The sequence below is a fragment of the Acinonyx jubatus genome, chromosome C1, assembly GCF_027475565.1.
Source record: "Acinonyx jubatus isolate Ajub_Pintada_27869175 chromosome C1, VMU_Ajub_asm_v1.0, whole genome shotgun sequence".
NCBI classification, from domain to species: domain Eukaryota; kingdom Metazoa; phylum Chordata; class Mammalia; order Carnivora; family Felidae; genus Acinonyx; species Acinonyx jubatus.
Window position 1 is genome coordinate 44,805,383 of NC_069381.1, and position 13,238 is coordinate 44,818,620.

The 13,238-nt window shown below is 42.4% G+C and overlaps 1 long non-coding RNA gene across 2 annotated transcripts in view; it reads right to left on the bottom strand.

Annotated features, from left to right (window-relative positions):
- Positions 1-13,238, bottom strand: part of LOC106975017 (uncharacterized) — a 240,249-nt gene that overhangs the window by 216,431 nt on the left and 10,580 nt on the right. The gene's annotated exons all lie outside the window — the stretch shown is intronic.

Below are 13,238 nucleotides of genomic sequence, written 5' to 3' on the forward strand. Positions count from 1 at the left end.
TTTAAAAGATACATATTCTGGATCTTAATCCTTTGTCATGTGTATGCACTCCAAACATTTTCACCCAGTCTTGGGTTTTAATTTTAGCTCTGTTTATGGCATCTTTTGATCAATAGAAGTATCTAATTGTAATGAAGTAGAACTTATCGATTGTGTGCGCGCTGCGTCTTGATAAAAAAATTATTTTTCTTGTGGTCATTAAGGTATTCTTCAAAATGACACATCATCATGGGTTTACCCATGTTATTTACCTTCTCTGAACCTTGATTTGAAAAATATTTGTGTCCTGGAGGTTTTATGAGGGTTGCATGTGACCAACGTGTGTGAAAAAACTTAGCAAAGCACTTCACACATAATCGGGACTCAATACATACAGTTCATTCACCGGAGCACGGTCCTAGTATTATCTTTCACAGATGTTAGATTTTGCAAGTAATTTCATTTTAAGCAGTGAATATTTAGAGCGTGTTATTACATGCTATACATTTGTTAAATGTATTTGTTAAATATTTTATTGTTCACCAAAACCTTATAAAATAAACAATATTATCATCACCATTGAGCCGATGAGGTAATTGAGGCTCAGAAAATAAGTGATTTACCTTGGGTATGGCTACTAAATGGCAGTGCCATTATTATATTTCTTATCGAGACTATGAAATACTTTATGGGAGAATTTATGTTCAGAGAATGGCAAGAGTCCTGTAAGGTGGAAAATAAGTTATATCTACAAGTACATATTTGGAGATGTGGCAGAGGGAAGAAGGTAAAGGTGGTCTACGTATCCTTTTGCTTTTCACTTCACGGAACACGTGATATAATTTGCCCTGGTCTGCATCTTCCATCGCCCTTAGATGTGACTCAGGCAGGGTCTTTTGAAACCACCCATTCCCCAAAGTGACTGCCTTGAGCCTACAGCCCTCCTGATCTGCATCATAAAGATGGTGTCCACAATTTAACTAACCACATTGTTCCTCTCCAAGGAATTCCACGTCAAGTGGAACACTGCTCCAGTCATAATGTAACTGGACTCAGGCGATTATCTTTCTGTCAGAATCTGAGTCACCCAGGACACATGTGTCAACAGGGTTTAGAGCTTGGTTTGTTTGCCTCCCCGGACAGATCCTGAAACAGGATCTCCCACCACCAAACTAGCCAGGCAACCAAGCAACTCAGTAACCACTTGTTAAAGCTAACACGATCTTGGCATTCAGTTTCCCACCAGATAGATTATAGCATGGTATACACTGGGTTCGTTCAAGTCACTGAAGGTTAGATCCGAAAGGACCTTAACAATCATCTAGACGCCTCGTATGTTAGAGTGGAAAGGGAACCAGATTCAAAGACTGAATGCATGGGAGTAAATCCCTTTACATTAAATGTACATCCTTAGTTGAAGAACATTATATGAATGGCCCTCGTATATAAAATGAAGATTTAAAAAAGACTCCCCCTTCTTACACACTAGGCTTGTTGTGAGAATCAAATCAAATATTATACATGTTTCTGTGATGATCTACTTTAATCCAAGTATAAAGTTGTGTATGTAAGAGAAGAAAAGCAAATACAAACATTTGTGAGTTTAGTTCAGGCTTTTATCAACTCAACTCTAAATAAATTGTCCTGTAAAATGTATAACTTATAGAGACTTAGAAATGTTTTTCTTTGTGTCCAGATCAACACAAAGCATGCAGCAGCTTCCACAGAGATAAGGTCAGTTATTCTCATTTTTAAGCTGTGCCTACACAGAGCATAGATGCCATTATTCTGCCTTATCCTTGCCTATGGAAGACACCACTAATTAATAACAATTATCTTTCAAATGAGCACCTAAACAACTTTAGAATCTTCCTCAACACAGGAAGTCATTCCAGGAAGTCACTGACAACTATTTCTTGAAACTAAGCTTTTGATATTGTTGCGAATCAGTGAGTTCAACTATACTCTATAACAAATCCCACTGAATAAAGTTTGTTTCAGTTACCTTTTGCTACTTAACCTACAGCCTCGAAACAATGACAACTACTTTGGTAGGTGGGCTTGAGGGTTCCTCAGATGGATATGCACAGGTTTGCTCACACAGCTGCATTTAGCTAGGGGTCTGGCTGGGCTGGAAGGTCCAAGATGGCCTCGCTTACAAGGCTGGCAGCTGGTGTTGGCTATGGGCTGGGTCTCAGTTCTCCTCCACATGGCCTCTCATCCTCTAGAAGACTAGACGGACTTTCCCTAGATGACATTTCAAGGTAGCATTGTAAAAGGTCTTATAAGGTTTAGCTTCAAAAGTCATGTAACTTCACTTCTGCCATATTCTACTGATAAAATCAAGTCACTAGAATACCCAGATTCAAGAGCATTATATATCTATATCTATATATAATACATCTTTCTTGAAATACACACACACACACACACACACACACACACACGAGCATGAGATGGGAGGAACAGCAAAGGTATGTTGCAAAAGAAGCAGGTACGCTGGGATGGGAAGAATTTGTGGCCATTCAACAATCTATTAGAGTCTTCCCTCTTGCCACAAGTTATTCATATTCCCCCTACACACAAAATGCTGTTACTTCCAAACTAAGACCTCTAAGAGTCTCATCCTAATTGTTTTAGTTATCTATTGCTTCACAAGTTATCCCCAAACTTAGCCGCTTAAAGCAAAAACAAGCATTCAATATCTTGCACAATTCTGGGAGTCAAAAATTCAGGAGGTTAGCTGGACACTTTTGTCTCAGGGTCTCTCATGTGGTGTTAGCTAAAATGTCAACCAGAGCGGTAGTCATTTGAAGGCTTGAAGGGGATCAGAGGATCCACTTTCAAGATGGCTTGCTCACATGCCTGTGCACAAGAGGCTTCAGTTCCTCACTACACAGACTTCCTCATAAGGTTGATTAAGTGTTCTCACAGGATGGATGTCGGCTTTCCCCAGAGCAAGTGATGCAAGAGAGAGTAAGGAAAAAACTGAGGTGCCCTTTGTGACCTTGCCTTGGAAGGTATATGTAATGTTGATTTATTTTTGAGACAGAGAGAGACAGAGCATAAATGGGGGAGGGGCAGAGAGACAGGGAGACACAGAATCCGGAGCAGGCTCCAGGCTCCGAGCTGTCAGCACAGAGCCGAACGCGGGGCTTGAACTCACGGACTGTGAGATCATGACCTGAGCCGAAGTTGGACGCTTAACTGACTGAGCCACCCAGGCACCCCTAAAGGTATGTGCAGTTATTTCTGTAATCTTTGGTCGATTACTCAGGCTAGCTCCGTTCAGTACGGGAGGGGGGCCATTTTGGAGGCTGGCACCACACCAATTATGGTATTAAACTTGAAGTCCAGAATTTCAATCTGCTTCAGTCTGGATGTGAATGAGTCTCCATACATGTGGCTTTCAGGTGCAGCAACTGTCCAACACCGGCAACTCCAAAGACAGGGGAACTAAAAAGACAATACATCTTCCCAGGCACACTCAACATACAACACTGAGATGGGGAAATGATCGACAATAGACAATCGCATTCGGAATGGATCAGGGGCACAAACACAGAAGTCCTTTATGCAATTGTGAAATCCAGATGTCACATGTTGTCGGCTCCCTACCCTGGTGATTGGAAGTATTCCTGGATTAGGAACACGTTCTCCTACCTGAGAGTTGTCTCACTGCTCCCCTCAGCTCTTCACTCTACCTTCCGAGCTCTTGTTCTAACTTTCTAAAAGGCTCTTCTTTTTAAAGAAGAAATGGTTTGTACTTATATCTGAGTACCTTCCTGGGGATCTTGTGCTGCTTTCCACAAGCTTCTTCTAATCTGAACCAACTCTATCTCTTTCAGTTCAAGTTAGCAAAGTTCAAGTGACCAATGCTACTGACATGATAATTCTCTTAAAATCTTTGTGGGTTTCCCATTATCTCCTCAGCATTCACTCCATGCCCCCCAAAGCCAAATTCATCATTCTTTTTGCAACCTCTTTATATTTTAGAAACATTCACTTCTTTGAGACAATGCCACTGAGACTATTAGAAGCCCCATTTTGTAGTAAAAGGTGCTTTCTGGGCACCTTAAATCTTACGAGATCTTAACAAAAGGTATTACAGCCATATATTTTCTCTTTGCCTAGAAGCCATTTTTCACTTTGGTAATCTTTTGCCAGCTGCAGATGCAGAAAATACAAAGCAGTTTTACTCTCCAATCTACAAGTCCTTGTTCTTCTTTTTTTAATTTTTTTTAAAATTTGCATTTATTTTTGAGAGACAGAGCAGGAGCATGGGAGGGGCAGACACAGGAGAGAGGGAGACACAGAATCTGAAGCAAGCTCCAGGCTCTGAGCTGTCAGCACAGAGCCCAATGCGGGGCTCGAACCCACAAACTGTGAGATCATGACCTGAGCCGAAGTCGGATACTTAACCAACTAGCTACCCAGGCACATGCGCCCCCCCCCCCAACTTGTTCTTTTATATTTTCTCCAAATTCTGCTTGCAAATGCTACAGTTTTCTCATTAGGTCATCTCCCTTGCCATACGTTAGTATATGCAGTTGAAGACATTATTTGGTGATTTTATCCTTCCGACTTAGTATCTCCTTAGCCAGATCCAACAAGTTTACGAGGCACATTGCACTTTTCTTCCAAGTTCCTACAATTCGGCCAGCATACACCAAGAATGGTCTTTTCTTTCTTTGTCTTCAATAATCATTTTCTGTCTGCTCCTCTACCCTCTCTTCGCTTTCCAGCCTCTACCCACCATCTAGGTCCAAAGCCAATGCCACAGAGTTGAGGTTTTTCTTATGGTAGCATCACACATCTAGTTACCAACTTGTTTCAGTTTGCTATTGCTGCATAACAAATCATCCATGATTCAGTGGCTTAAAATGACAGTGCTTTAGGACATCTCACAATTTTGTTTTGGCTAGGTCATTCTTCTAATGGTTTTGCAAGAGCTCACCCCTTCCTTTAGTTCTGATTTCCACATTTTTAATTGTTACAATTGGGTGGGGGTTACTTGCATGTCATGGTCTGAAGCCAGGGATGTTGGTAAACATGAGACAGTGCACAGGAGAGCTTCCCGCAACAATAAATTATATGGCCCAAAATGTCTATAGTGTTGAGGTTTGAAAACTCTGTGATAAGCATTTCTGTATGCATTATCTTCTTTAATCTTCACGATAGCCCTGTGAGGTAGATAAGATCCTCGTTCTTTACAAAAGAGAAAAGTGAAGCCCAAATGAGTTAAATAATTTGAACAAGATCACTTAAGTGTCAGAGGGAAGAGTTAGAGCTTCAACACACAATATATGTCTGAGCTCTTAACCACTATACTGTATGAGGTGCATTCCACTTGGATTGTTGATCTTCATAAAAGCATAAAAGATCAGATTTCCTAAACATGAAACTCATACCAGGCAATACCCTAAACTCTCCACCAATTATTTCTTCTTTGGGTTTTTCCATTCTATCTTAGCTACTTTTCCTAGAAATGGAGCCTGAGGCAAGGATTAGTGTGAATGCAAAGTGAGCAAAAAGAGAGGTGAGGCAGAAAAATGGAAAATAATGCAAGGTGATGATGCATTCCAGCAAGGTGCCTGTAAGAGGCAGCTACATGAGATGTCTCTAGGCTATTCAGAGGGGGGATGCTCCTTGGTTCAGTCTACTGCAGGGAAGAAGGGAGAGGAAACCTATTTGCCAGATCCTTCACATCTCCCGAGTTCGACTGCTCTGAGTTTGCCTTTCAGGGACTGAGCTCCTCCACACTCCCGGATTGCATTACTCAGCCCCTGCAGCCGCTGCTCAGGAAGCCAGGTTTCACACCTACAGCTTGGTCTTCATCTGAGTCCAGAAGTGCCATGAGACACAAAAGCTTTCAGGCCTGTTGTTGGTTGACCTCGAATAGTTTAACTCCATGGGTCAGCACAGAGTCAGACAGCTGCCGCAGTTGGAATGGAGCAGGTAATCAGAGGTTCAGGAGACGGGGAAGTCACGAAAATCTGAGGTAGGACATAAAATGTGTCTGATCTACTCTTCAACATGCTTCCCCATCACTGCAAGGAAACCCTCTGGTTTGGATGATCCCTCAGTTGGGATTAAGTTTTAAGAAGTAGACAACCCAGATGCAACTAGATAAAATACTAAGAAAAGGAGGGAAGGCATTGGCTCACACACTTAAAAGTCCAAAAGGTCGGCAAGTTTCAGATTTTGACTCATTTTTGTGACTTCAGCTCCATGGCCCTCAAGTTCTCCTGGCTAAGCCTTCCTCTATGAGCCAATTTTTTTTGTTAACGTTTTTTTATTTTTGAGAGAGAGAGACAGAGTATGAGCAGGGGAGGGGCAGAGAAAGAGGGAGACACAGAATTCGAAGCAGGCTCCAGGCTCCGAGCTGTCAACACAGAGCCCCATGTGGGGCTCAAACTCAAGAGCAGTGAGATCATGACCTGAGCCAAGTCAACAGCTTAACCGACTGAGCCAACCAGGCACCCCATGAGCCAATTTTATACTCAGGCTGATAGTGAAGTGACTTCAGTAACTCTAAGTCTCTCACCCACATATGACCACATCCAGATACCCAGATGAAGAAATAAACTTTCTCCATTAGATTTTCTCTCATAAATTTTCCTAAAGGGCCCCTCAACACACACCCCCCTGCAGTTCTCATTGCCCAACTTGGGCAATGTGTCCATTCCTCAACAGTCCCCATTAAAGGGACGTTATGCACACTGATTGGCTGAAGCCCGGGTTCCCGGACCAATCACTGGCAAGAAGGAGGGATCACCACCACTTAATACAACCAGGGCCCACTTCCAACATTGGGATAACCTTCAAACTGCATCACTATGAAATGGAGATGGAATGAAGAGGCAAACTGGATGTTAAAGAGAAAGCCATAATGTCTACAAGAGACAGCCTTCCAAAGTTCCTAAAGACACAAAGGCCAAGCTGCCGTCTACATTTCTTACTTAGACAATTGTCATGAGGTCCTGACTCACTTCAAATGTACACTTCTCCATGGCTCTTGTTCTTACCCCAGGGGCCATCTCTGCACCATCCCTGCCTTTGATGGCCCATCTTATTCGCCAGCTAATCTCAAAAGCTTTCCCTGAGGTTTCACATCCGGGAAACATAGGCTACAGAAAATCGAAGGTTTTAAAATTAGCAGGGATCTTAGAAACCTAGATCAGGTTTGGTCATATGGCAGGTCATGGGGTCACAGAGGCTCTCTAAGGTGCTCTCGGGTGCCGCCTTAGAGGGCTGAAGGGAAGAGCTGAAGAGATGGGGCCCTAGACACACTCGGCACTCACCCCACCAGAGCACTGATGTGATTTAGTTTCAGCTGAATGATCAAATCAAATTTGAATGGATTTATTTTACCTAGTTACATATTTTGTTTCAAGATGAACTTTCCTTTGTAGAAAGGATTTCTTGAGGATGGGGAGGAAGCTTACAGATAAAATCCATTTATTACAGAAGTGAGAAAATTGGAGCTCAGAGGGGGGTTTGAGGCATCCGTTGAAGGTCATGGAGCTGATCTGACCCTCTTCCTCAGGACCACTATGCCACATTTGAAAAGATCCGTGCTGTGCCTCCCGAGTCCTCTTTTTTCCAGAACCGATGGCCTGAGCTCTCGCAAATCTCACCCAGAGAAGGACATTCCAAGTCATCCCACCAATTCACAGCTCAGCTCCTTGTTACGATCACACGTTAAGAGCCTAGTGCCAAGAAATGAACATGATGATTCAGAGGCGTCTGAGCAGCAGAGAGGAGAGTAGGACTACCCTGTTCCCCGTCAGAACGCTGCACTCCTAACAACACAGCCAGGGATCACATTAGCCTCTTGGCAAGCACAGAACACCATTGCCTCATACTGTCCATTAAAACTCTTAATACTTTTTTTCATAAGCTGCTACAAAGACTTTTCTTCCCACTCTGCTCTCAACCGCTTTTATTTAGACCCAATCTCAGGACTTAACACGTATCTTATTTATTCTAAGAATCAGCAATTCTAAGTGGCCAACCCTGTACATTTCTGGGCATATTCCATAAAGGAATGAGAATTCGAGGGCAGGAGTAGCAAACTCACCTACCTATGGGGGCCGGGCAGGGAGGGAGAGAAATCATGTTAGTAAAGGAAGGTGGCCAGGTATAATTCAAACCCACGAGGTGGGAACTCTGGTGAGCTGGAGAACTCAGCCCCATCTAAAGGGACTCAGCTTCTACTCAGCTTCAGGTCACCATTAAAACACAAAAATCAAGCCCAGTGTTGCTCTGCCTTCTGATTTTTTAAGAGAAGCCAGAAATGTGGATGTTTACTGGAAATATCCAGTCTTAAAGGTTGGCCACTAATTTGCAAAGCTCTAATATACTCTGTAGGGCCAAAGAAAATACATCTGCAGGCTGGGTTCAGTCCATAGCTGCAAGCTTGCAACCTTTGCCCTGTAGGGATGAGGGAGTGGGACAGCACTGCTGGTCGAGACAAAAATATAAAATGCTCTGTATTATCTTGGATTTAATAGCATAACATTTATTTTTAAAATTCCCTGGTTAATCACAGGCTCGAGCATTTTAAACCTACGAAGACTCTTGGAGATCATACGGTTTAATCCTCTTGCTTTATAAAAGAAGAATCTGTATCCAGAGATAAGTGACGTGGACTTTAACATATTTCAGTGAAATGAATAAAAAATTAGATTCTCAGAAACGGAAGGAGCTGTATTTGTCCCCCAGTCCAGGGTTTCTCAATCGCAGCACTACTGACATTTTGGATTGGATAATTGTTTGTTGCGGGCGCCGTCTGGTGCGTTAGAAGATGTTTAGCAGCATCCCTTGTCTCTACCCACTAGACACCGATAACATACCCCACAGTCATGTGGGGCAAAATAGAGGCAAAAATGTATCTAGACAGTACCAAAAACCCCTGCGGGACAAAATCATCACTGCCATTCACCAATCTCTGTGTCTTACAAATGAAGAAACTAAGACTCAGAAATCTGAAGTTTTATCAAGGTTACGAGGAGTTATGGGCGCAGCTCGTACCAAGACTCGGGCATCTTAATTCCTCACAGGGTGCTTTCCCCAGCGAAGCCTGCAAATCTGAACTACAATTTCATCAGCAAAAGAGCTGTCTAAAACTGCCTATTTTAAATTAAGGGGCAAGATGGAAGAGTGGTGAGGACCACCATTCTAAGACTAACAGATATGGACTTCATTCTTAGTTCTTCTACTTACTAAATTTGTGACATTGAACAAACTAACCTCTCTGAGCCTTTGTCTCCTCATCTGAAAAATGGGTGATTCCAAGAGACAAAAGTTTATTTTTTTAAACGGGTGGTAAAATGTATATAGTGCTTGCCACATAATAGGTATCAGACACTGGAAATACTTGTTACTACTACTATTATTATTATTATTATTATTATTATTATTATCATCATCATTATCATCATCAACTCGGCCTGAGATCATCAAATACAGCCCCCAATCAAATCTGTCTTATTTTTATATAGTCTGTGAGATAAGAATGATTCTCACATTTTTAAATGGTTTTAAGATTCTTCTAATACTGTTTTGTGATACATAAAAATAGTGTAAAATCAAAGGTCAGATAAGATTTTATTAGAACACAGCCATGCTTATTCATTTACACATGGCCTATGGCTATTTTCACACAGCAGAGTTGAGCAGTGCAACCTAGATCATGTGGCTGGCAAAGCCTAAGACAGTTACTGGCCCTTTACAGGAAAAGACTGACAGTCTCTTAACTAGCCCTTCGATGTACAGGAAGAAAACAGGCAGCCACAATTTGCACAGAGCCCTCTGGTGTATAGGAGGAGATATAGCAAAATAATCCATCCTTGGTTTTTGATGGTTCATTGCTAGGCCAGCACCTCTCACCATGGCGTTTACCTCTGCTCACCTGAGGCATTTCTCAGCAACTGTGTACATCTAGTACTTTCAGAAATAATCATCCAGGAGACATGAGAAACCTTTACTCTTTGTATATGCCCTCTCTTGAATAAATCTCATTGTAGGCTTGATATTTTTCAAAATCTGGAATATTTATCAGAAAGAAAGGAAATGGTTTTCTCAGTGTTAAGCCAACCACATATTTTAAGTGTTGCATGATTTGGACAGGACAATAAAGAAGGATATCCGGTAAAAAGGAAAAATAGATAAGAGCTATCTGCCAAGACTAAAATTTAAGAGATGTTGTCATGTCACCTTTAAAAAAAAAATGTATGTGTGTGTGTGTATATACATATACATATACATATACATATACATATACATATACCTTGAGCATCTTTGCTTTTATTTAATCTGACTATAGGCCAAGGGTTTAAAAGTCAGGATACTTGTTTACAGCCCTAACCTTGCCACTAACTAGATTTGTGGTCTCCGGGATTCTTTTCTAACTCAATATGACGCATATACATTGACTGTCTAATGTGTGCCAGAAGCTGGGCTGGGCATCGGAAGTGCAAAGATAAATCAGACATGGTCTTTGTCCTCAAAGATTTCACTGAGGGTCTGTTTAAGTCATTGAACTTCTTTGAGAGTCAGTTTTCTCATCTGGAAGTGTAGGGCACTGAACTAAATATTTCACCCACTCAAGAAACTTTTTGAGTTCCTCCGTCTTGCCGTATACTCTAATAGATAAGAAGGAATGAAAATAGGACTGTTTCACTAAAATCATTCAATTTTCAAGTATACCTAGTCACCGCCCTGTGAAGTTCACAGGTAATTATAATACAATATAATAAATGCAGAATAGATATATGAAGCACATGAAATGAAGCCACCAAGTTTTTGCTAATGAGGAAGCACAGACTTCATGGGACAAGTAATATTAGTAAGTCTCAAAGATGAGTTCATTGATGACATGGTACGTTGGGCACTCTCTTCACTGAGAAGGAATGAAGCCAGACCAAAACAAAGTTAGGAGCTGAGGAAGAAGACCATGGCCAACAGAGTCAGCTTCTTCTCCATTAGAACTGCGAATTAAAAACCAAGTCCAAGGAAGATGGGGAAGATTCACTATAATCTAGTCTCAGACCAAGGAGAATCTGAATACAAAGAAGTGAGGTGAGGTCTATCATTCAGGTTTCAGGGCATTTAGTGCTCTTGGTGCCACATGTAAACTAAAAAGGTTCATTCTAAAAACGATGATGGGGGCACCTGGTGGATCAGTTGGTTAAGCATCTAACTCTTGATCTTGGCTCAGGTCATGATCTCACGGTTCGTGAGTTTGAGCCCTGCGTCAGGCTCCATGCTGACAGTGTGGAGCCTGCTTGGAATTCTCTCTTTCATATCTCTCTCTCTCTCTCTCTCTCTCTCTCTCTCTCTGCCCCCTCCCACTCTCTCTCACTCTCAAAATAAATAAACATTTTTAATAAAATAATAAAATAAAATAGATGACAGAAGTCAGGCATAAGGTTCCCCACGGGAAAGGAGTGATGAGTACTGAGACAGCATCAGGCCAACAGACAACTACTCAGTTTTTAGAATTTCACTCTCAACCAGTAGGACAGAAACAAGCACCCAGGCTCAGAATCAAGAGGCCGCCTGGGTGGCTCAGTGGGTTTAGTGTCCAACTGTTGATTTCAGGTCAGGTCATGATTTCATGGTTCATGAGTTCATGTTAGCACAGAGCCCACTTGGGATTTTCTGTCTTTCTCTCTCTCTCAAAATAACTAAACTTCAAATATTAAGAGAGAGAGCATAACACCATGCTTATGGGTATCTGGAATAAGGGATGCACATGTAAAGGTAGAGATTATTCCCAAACCTCGTGTTCACGTGGCAAGGGAGGTTTACATGTCTTGTCCATCCTGGGGATCATAATCTTGCTAGTGTGGGTACCATGGCAGGAAGCTCAGGCATGGAAGGGGCAGGCATGATCGGTTGCAAAGAGAGAGAAGGATGAGAAGTCTTTATAAATGGAAGCACGACATGTACAAAAGCACACAGATGCACTTCTGACTCCTCAATGACCCAAATTCTCCCCTTCTTGCTGTCCAACCTGCCATCTGCAAATGTATCTACAATGCCAACGAGAGAGGCCCCATCATGACTCCCCATTTGATAAGTCCTAAGTAATTTGGCAAGGGATGTAGGATTCACATACATTGTCTAATGCTTTTCTGATTAAACTTAACTAAATTCCAAACATTCAATCCCATTGTACAAGGCATGGGATACAGCCAGACCTGGCTTCCTCAGGAAGGATCCCTCGACATTCAGACCCTTAAGGACTCTCCAGAAACTTTGGATGCCTCTGCCTCACTTGACAACCACACCTGCCCCTTTTCCCATTATAATATCATTCCACTTACTCCTCCATTTCCCAAGGTCCCCGATAAAGGGCTGTCCCACTACAGCCAGTTTGGAGCACACCTGGCCACAGCTAGTTATTGACCCCCTGTCCCCACCCCACCACTTCTCATGGGACCCAGGTTTCACAAAGTTCCCCAGTGTACTGTGCCAAAGCCTTCCTCTCTGCTCACCCCCACACCCGGCCTCCAATCTACTCCTGGGCCACAGTGCACTTGGGGGAAATTCAATCCATATGTTTCCTTTTCTTCCTACAGAACGCATCCAGCCATTGTTTAAAGAGGGAGGCAACAGCCAAGAAGAGCCACGTGAGGCCTCTCTTAGCCTTCCAATCCTTCATTAGGGAGCAAGGAAAGAAGGACTTTGCCAAGAGCAAACCTGAAACATTCCTTTGGGCTTGGTTCAAAGCCCACAAGTCACGCTTCCACACAAACACGTCCCTAGGACAGAAGATGCAAGGCTCTGTTCAAGGAGTCTCTCGGGCATGAAGAGATGGGAATAGCCACCACCACCACTGACCTGGCTCTGAGATGTGTGTGAAGGGAATCCATTGGCAGGAGGCTGTTTTACATTATTATCTCCCAAAGCTGATACAGACCCTCTCTGAGAGTATCAACTCTCCCTAATTATAAGCACACACTACCACAGATGAACAATTTTACAGTTCAAAGAAACCCGGGATATTCTTCAGGTGTCCCAATTATCTCATTTTAAAGTAAGAGAAAAGTCAGGCTCAGGGACTTGTCCAAGGTCAAACAGCTGGCCAGTGTTTTGTGAAGAATCCAGGACTTCTGATTCCAAATTCAGAGCTTTAGCCTCAGTGGTCCATGCCAGACCTCACACAGATGCTAAGTCCCAATAGAGACAAGATCCACGGGACCAATCCTTTTTAAACAATCAGTTAAGCATCTGACTCTTGACCAGCT